Genomic DNA, 8,232 nt, shown 5'->3' with positions numbered 1-8,232 from the left:
ACCTGTAGCTACCGGATGTGCTAGTGTACATGGCAGTGGCGGTGAATGCAAGTTGGAAGGTACCTGTAGCATATTTTTTCATAAACACATTAAATGCGGAAGAAAAAGCAAATATTACGAAAATTGTAATAGATTTTGTTTGTCAAACAGGAGTAAAAGTAATATCCCTCACCTGTGATTCACCTGTTACTAACATAAAAACAGCAGAAACTCTTGGGGTTTCTTTTAATACAAACGCCATTCAAAGTCGTCTTAAGGTTTATTCATAGTGGGAGCGCCCAGCGTCGCGTCGCGTTTGCGTCGCGTCGAGAGTCGCGTCTCGCTATGGAAACGCGACGCAAAACGTTTTGCCTTGAAAATGAGAATATTTATTTCATGCCGGACAATTGTCATTTAATGAAATTAATACAAAACGCATTTTTTCAACAATTCAACAAATTATTCCTTATTCCATTTTTTCAAAAACCATTTCTTACAGGAAATAAATGTTGCGTACATAGAGGCGTTGTACAATTTTCAAAGAAAAGAACCGCTTCATTTCGCTAATAAACTTAGCAAAGCCCATATGGACTGGGATAAACAACCAATGAAATTCCGATTGGCTGTACAAACTCTATCGTCAAGCGTTGCAGATGCGATAGATTACTGCAATATTCATCTACAATTAGATACAATATGGGATAGGTTTGTAACAAAATTTTGTTTTTGTTTTCCAGTACCTTTAATAACAATATTGTTTTTATTATTTGATACATTTAATTCAAGATCACCATTTGCCAGAAACTATAAAGCTCCAATAAGAAAAGAAAATACTGGTTTATGGAGAACATTTTTAGAGGAAGCTTTCCAGTATTTAAGCAATTTGAAATTGAGTTCAGGGCAATTACTAATTCATTCCCGACGTAAAACACCTTTTGTAGGGTATATGATATTAATTAACAGCCTGTTTGGTCTGTTTGAAACTTACATCATCTGCGAAAATCCGGTTATAAAATCCGTAACTGCTGTCAATATCTAATTACCATATAATAATATTTTTTTCTTAGCTATTTCCTCACATATAAGTTTAGTCAAGACCATCTTGAATTGTTTTTTTCTGCCATTCGAGGTAAAGGAAGTTATAACAACCCAACAGCCAAACAATTTGCTGCGGCTTACAAACGGTTGTTAATCTATCATCAATTAGTACATAGCAATCGTAACGTGAAAGCAGACTCAACATCGATTTTAAATATTTCATCTTGTAGACCAATATACAATTTACAAATATCTTCTTATAACTTCATTAAAAAATATAAATTATTTGATGAATTCTCTCTAGACCAGGATATGCCAAACTTCGCACATTTGTCTCAATATGTAGGACAATGTTGTTGCGTACATTGGAGGTTTTGTTGCACGAAAATTAATCGAGAAAATTCGATGCCTTGAACGTCGGTCTGCATTAATAGAAGAAAAGAACAAAACTTTTCCTGATTTTTCATTTATTTCCTTTAAATTTAACGGAAAACTGGTATATCCCAGCTTGGACACAGTAACAGTGTACAAAAGTGCTGAAATACTTTGCCAACAAATAATTAAAAATCGAGATACACCCCCAGGAGACGAACATGTACTCATACATTTAACAAATATTGTTTTTTCAGATGTATATTCATCCGTTTTTCACAATTTAAAATTTCATGTATTAGATCAAGACTTGCTCTCACAACATATAATTCAATTGATAAAGGAAATTGCTGCAGTATATATTAGAATAAGATTACATTACATTAATAAATGTTTTAATTGATTAAAGAGGATTGGTTATTCTTTAATGATTAAAATCCAAATACATGAAATTCCTCTTGATTTTGTATTTATTTTTTTGTTAAGTCATTTAACGTTTCGAACTATTTACATAGTTCATCATCAGAAATCACTATAAAAAAGAAATTTAAAAAGCAACGTCGACGAAATTATCTCCTTTATGGAAATCGTTAAAACAAATTGAACGTACAACGCATAGATTATTACAAAAACAGAAAACAAAAAGAAAAACAAAAAGGAAAACAAAAAAAAACAAAAATGTACCTTTGTCGAGTATCCCTATTGATTAATTTATCAATTCTATCGGTAAATTGTGTATATTTCCATGATCTTACATTTTATAAATTTTTCAAATTACAAAACATTTCAACGTGTTCGTATGGACTTAGCGACTATAAGAAGGAATATCGTGACGGAACCAGTTTTTCTTTAACAATGTGTTCTACGGAAATCAATACAATTCAATTCAAATTACAAATTTAAAATTTACCAATATCTAAAATTACAATTAATTAGTAACTAATCATATATCTAATTTGTTTATTATGCCTGCATAATAACTACCTATATTTCCTGAATCTGATTTAAAATTAACTGACCTGTTAATGTTTTTGGTGATATAGATAGCTTCAATATTCTTTCTGTTGAATGTATCTCCTTCAGTGGTCAACACTTTAGGCGTATCAAAGTTAAATTTATGACGATTCTTGATTGCATGTTGGCAAAGGGCTGTTTTATTAATAATTTTGTGTTGATTAGTATCGTATTTATGCTGTTTTATACGATTATGTAATTGTTGTTTACTTTCACCTATATACACCTTATTACAGTTATTACATTCTAATTGGTATATGGTATTAATTCTGTCCGTCTTATCTATTTTGTCTTTCATATTACTCAAAATATTGGTTAATTTATTATTGTTATATTGTGCTAATTTGATTTCTTGAAATTCATATTTCTTAAAAATAGCTTTAATTTTATTGGTTATTGTCGGGATATATTTGATTTTATAGAATTTACTTATTTTATCTCTATCTGCAACACTCCGTACATCTATTTCAATTACATAATCGTATAAAACAGCATAAATACGATACTAATCAACACAAAATTATTAATAAAACAGCCCTTTGCCAACATGCAATCAAGAATCGTCATAAATTTAACTTTGATACGCCTAAAGTGTTGACCACTGAAGGAGATACATTCAACAGAAAGAATATTGAAGCTATCTATATCACCAAAAACATTAACAGGTCAGTTAATTTTAAATCAGATTCAGGAAATATAGGTAGTTATTATGCAGGCATAATAAACAAATTAGATATATGATTAGTTACTAATTAATTGTAATTTTAGATATTGGTAAATTTTAAATTTGTAATTTGAATTGAATTGTATTGATTTCCGTAGAACACATTGTTAAAGAAAAACTGGTTCCGTCACGATATTCCTTCTTATAGTCGCTAAGTCCATACGAACACGTTGAAATGTTTTGTAATTTGAAAAATTTATAAAATGTAAGATCATGGAAATATACACAATTTACCGATAGAATTGATAAATTAATCAATAGGGATACTCGACAAAGGTACATTTTTGTTTTTTTTTGTTTTCCTTTTTGTTTTTCTTTTTGTTTTCTGTTTTTGTAATAATCTATGCGTTGTACGTTCAATTTGTTTTAACGATTTCCATAAAGGAGATAATTTCATCGACGTTGCTTTTTAAATTTCTTTTTTATAGTGATTTCTGATGATGAACTATGTAAATAGTTCGAAACGTTAAATGACTTAACAAAAAAATAAATACAAAATCAAGAGGAATTTCATGTATTTGGATTTTAAATGTTTTAATTTAGATGCAAAAGGTCGTCATCTCAGAAATAAATTTAACAAATTAATATTATTTCATAATCAGTAATAATATTTCTTTAATATTCTCTTATTTTTTATATTGTTATTCTTATTAAAATTTTATTTTTGTTGTAGGTTTTCGAATTCTTCTTGTTTCACATATATTTTTATAATTTGGTAGGTTGGAAGATTATTTACATCAGTCCATAAAATGTTGGGGGATGTGATGTTAGAGCCATCTATTATATTGTATAGATACTAAAAAGGGTGTGTTCGTTAGATTAATTGGGATAGCCGACGAGAGAGGGTTTTTTATTGGTTCTAAATGTTGTTCGAAGGTTGTTAATAAAGTAAAGTGGTTATTAACTGGGTATAACAAACTAAACAAGTAGTTTTATTTTAGCTCCAATGCATAATACTACACCGGGTATTTTGAATAGTAATCTTGCACTACAAAGGTAGTTTCTGTTTTCATTCTTCAGTAATTCACGTATTGATGTTGTTTTTTCTGCTACATTTGGTATAAATCTGGACATGTAGTTAACCATTCCCAAAAATTTTCTCACTTCGGTAGTCCTTTTCGGATTTGGACATTCTTTTATAGCTTTTACACTTTTCGGGTCTGCTCTAATTCCATTTTCATTCACCAAATATCCTAGGTATGTTGTTTCCTTCGTCATGATTTCGCATTAGTTTTTGTTTAAGGTCAATCTTTTTTCTTTCAAAGTCTTCAAAACATTTCTCAACGTTTTGTCGTGTTTGATTTTGCAACAATTAAGATGTCGTTAGCGTGGGCAACAATATTGTCGGATCTTATTTCTTTTACTATGTCGTCTATTGTTTTTTGGAATATTTCTGGAGCTGAACTAATTCCAAACTACTATTTCTAATGGGCTTCTATTTAATAAATATGCTGCGGTACGTATGGCCTGTCTGAATGTTTTAGGTAGACCAGATTCAAAAATCATTGATCTCGTCTTCTCCAGTAATGTACAATTCAATCGTTCCGCCTTGCCATTCAGTTGCGGAGTATGCGCAATTGTAGTGTCCATAATAATACCTTTTCTTTTACACCATTCTATGGTTACTCTATTTCTATATTCACCTCCATTATCGATTCTTATTTTCGATACTCTTAGATTCTTGTAAGCTTCCATTTCTTCCACGTACTCCTTTATACATTCAAACACTTCGTTCTTGTTTTGTATAATATAAACCACCGTATAGTGAGTATAATCGTCAAGAATTGTTAAACAATATTTTTAGTTGTCCCCCGTTATGGGATCTATCGGTCCCACTAGATAAGAGTAAATTATTTCTAAGGGCCTACTAGCTCGTTTTCTTTCACTACTAAAAGGAAATCTTGCAAATCTTGGTTGCTTACTTTTCAGACAAACTTCACAAAAAATGTCATTTACTGTTTTAAAATCGTTTTTATTTATATCAATCCTATATACAGTATGTCCGTAAAGTAACGGATATAGGCGATAAAATCATTGTAAACGGTTTATGGAAAAATCCCTGAAACGGGTCTAAAGATAAGTGTTTAAAAACGTAAAAACTTTAAGCTTTAACTTTTAACATTTCACATTAGAAAAAGATTCTGACATATCAATTCATATAAGTAAATTGGAAAATTTAGCTCATCGTTTAAATACTTTAAAACAACTAATCGACGATAAAATGTTGATGTCAAAAATTTTAACAACTCTTCCAGATAAGTATAAATTTTCTAGAACGGTGTAGTGGTAAAATAAGTTAATATTAAGTATTGATAGTGTAAGCATTGCAATTAATGCAAACTCAGGTGTTTTCGACGCTTGGTATTGCGAATTGAACGTCGAATAATGATATAATTGTCGTCCGAACGTTGAACGCACACCATGTGATTAACCTCAATAAATTCATTGTTCACACTGTCAAAAGTAACTTTTATTTTAAATCCCGACAGTACAACGGCTTACTCCGGTGAATGATCGGAACATAACAAACTTAACTTCAAGGCTAATTGCAAAATAAATGATGATGAAAAATGAGGAAAGTATGCTGACAATGAACACAGAAGAGAAAATGATGGAATGGCATAAAAAACTAGGACACGTCGGCATTAAAAGTTTAAAGAAAATGATAAGCAATGAGCTGGTAAAAGGATTTGATATAAATAAAAAAGATTTTAAGGGCTCATTCACAATGAACATAAACGTAACACGTAGAACGTAATACGTAATTCGTTAAAAGATAAATTACAGTGTTTTATATTGATACGTTCACAATAAGCAAACGTAAGAATTACGTTTACGTATAAATTACGGGCGCCCGTAACGCATACGTAAAGTTGAACTAATTTCAACTTTACGTTTAGATTACGTAGGGGATAGGGGAAATTGGTGTTAATTATGGGGACATTTTTAACGTTAAAATTGGCAGTAACAAATCGCGGAGAACTGAACCAAGCTAACCTCAAAATTCAGTTACTTGTTGCTTGTATTATTTAGTTGTTTGTAAGAGTTGTAAAAGTGTATAAGAAATAAAATATATTTAAAAAAGGTATGTATTTAACAACACACACGATATATGTACTATGTGTCAAAATATTCACAAGAACGCACTGCGCAGACACAATAGACATTTACGTTACGTTCTGTGTGAACATCGTACGTAAAATTAATAATTACGAATTACGTATTACGTTCTACGTATTACGTTTATGTTCATTGTGAATGAGCCCTAAAACAGTAAATGACATTTTTTGTGAAGTTTGTCTGAAAAGTAAGCAACCAAGATTTCCTTTTAGTAGTGAAAGAAAACGAGCTAGTAGGCCCTTAGAAATAATTCACTCTTACCTAGTGGGACCGATAGATCCCATAACGTGGGACAACTAGAAATATTGTTTAACAATTCTTGACGATTATACTCACTATACGGTGGTTTATATCATACAAAACAAGAACGAAGTGTTTAAATGTATAAAGGAGTATGTGGAAGAAATGGAAACTTACAAGAATCTAAGAGTATCGAAAATAAGAATCGATAATGGAGGTGAATATAGAAATAGAGTAACCATAGAATGGTGTAAAAGAAAAGGTATTATTATGGACACTACAATTGCGCATACTCCGCAACTGAATGGCAAGGCGGAACGATTGAATCGTACATTACTGGAGAAGGCGAGATCAATGATTTTTGAATCTGGTCTACCTAAAACATTCAGAGAGGCCATACGCACCGCATCATATTTATTAAATAGAAGCCCATTAGAAACAGTAGATAAAACACCTTATGAATTATGGAATCAAAAAAAAACTGATTTGTCAAGATTGCAAATTTTTGGAATTGACGCTTATGCGAAAGTACTGGGTTACCTAAAAAAATTGGATGAGAGAAGTAAGAAGTATAATTTTGTGGGATATGGATGGAACGGTTATAGATTATTTGATGAAGAGAAAAATAAGATTATAGTTTGCCGAGATGTAATATTAAAAAAAAGGGAAGTAATATTTTGAGAAATAGTACAGAAACAATGATAAAAAACATAGAAGAGATTAAAACACACAATAACAAAAACTAGGAAACAAGTTTCGAATCAGATGAAGAAAATCATGACGTTACAGAAATAGAAGACAATAGTGAACTTGAAGAAGAAGAACAAGAAGAGAATATTCCTGAATTAGGAGAAGGAGAACAGCAGGAAGTTGGAACAAGAAGAGAAGTAAAATTGCCGAAGAAATTCAAAGATTATGTAATGTTAACCTATGAAGAAGCAATGAAAGGCCCAAATAAACATGAATGGACACAAGCAATAGAAGAAGAGGAACAGTGTTTAAGCAAAAATGAGGCCTGGGATTATGTAAGCAAAGAAGAAATCGACAACAAAAAGATTTTAGCGAATAAATGGGTGTTCAAAATTCAAGATAACGGCAGGTACAAGGCAAGGTAGTTGTAAGAGGTTGTCAACAAAAGAAGGGAATTGACTATGAAGAAGTTTTCAGTCCAGTTGTAAATGTGAGTTCATTGAGGTTATTATTGGCATTATCATTAAAAAACAATTATATAACTAAGAAATTTGATATAAAAACGGCATTCCTGTATGGTATCCTTGATGAGGAAATATACATGACGGTTCCTGAATGTTACGATGTACCATCAAATCAAGTTTGTAGACTGAGAAAGGCTTTATACGGTCTTAAACAAGCACCACTTAAATAGAATCAACATTTTTCAAACTTCTTAAATAAGAAAGGATTAAAACAAGTGAAGACAGAACAATGTATTTTTGAGAATGACAAAAAGAACTTTATTCATAGCAATCTTTGTGGACGATGGTCTGATAGTGGGAGAAATCGAAATAGAAATAGAAAATTTATTGAATGATTTAGAAAAGAGTTTTGAGATTAAAAAATTTGACGAAGTAACGACTTTCCTGGGAATGGAGATAACAAGAAAACATTACAAACTGAAACTTACTCAGAAAAATTACGTTGAAACAATTCTAGAAAAGTTTGGAATGGAAAAAGCGAAACCAGCGAATACTCCAATGATATGGTATGATGGAAATGAAAATCTTGAA

General features: G+C 30.9%; 2 long non-coding RNA genes across 3 annotated transcripts; one reads left to right on the top strand and one right to left on the bottom strand.

Moving 5' to 3' along the window:
* Window positions 1-1,792: 1,792 nt before the first annotated feature.
* LOC139429536 (uncharacterized) lies at window positions 1,793-2,855 on the bottom strand. Of its 2 annotated transcripts, XR_011640090.1 has the most exons (3): window positions 2,409-2,855; window positions 2,074-2,305; window positions 1,793-1,921 (listed from the first exon to the last, which is right to left on the bottom strand). It is a non-coding gene; the product is annotated as an uncharacterized lncRNA (long non-coding RNA). The 2 variants fall into 2 exon arrangements; XR_011640089.1 differs by having other exon boundaries at window positions 1,793-2,305.
* A 23-nt stretch (window positions 2,856-2,878) lies between these two features.
* On the top strand, window positions 2,879-3,644 carry LOC139429535 (uncharacterized). Its single transcript, XR_011640088.1, has 3 exons — window positions 2,879-3,068; window positions 3,172-3,403; window positions 3,556-3,644. It is a non-coding gene; the product is annotated as an uncharacterized lncRNA (long non-coding RNA).
* Window positions 3,645-8,232: the final 4,588 nt, after the last annotated feature.

Source organism: Onthophagus taurus, chromosome 3 (assembly GCF_036711975.1).
Source record: "Onthophagus taurus isolate NC chromosome 3, IU_Otau_3.0, whole genome shotgun sequence".
Taxonomy (NCBI): domain Eukaryota; kingdom Metazoa; phylum Arthropoda; class Insecta; order Coleoptera; family Scarabaeidae; genus Onthophagus; species Onthophagus taurus.
The sequence above is the reverse complement of the archived record's forward strand: the minus strand, read 5'-3'. Positions and strand labels throughout refer to the sequence as shown.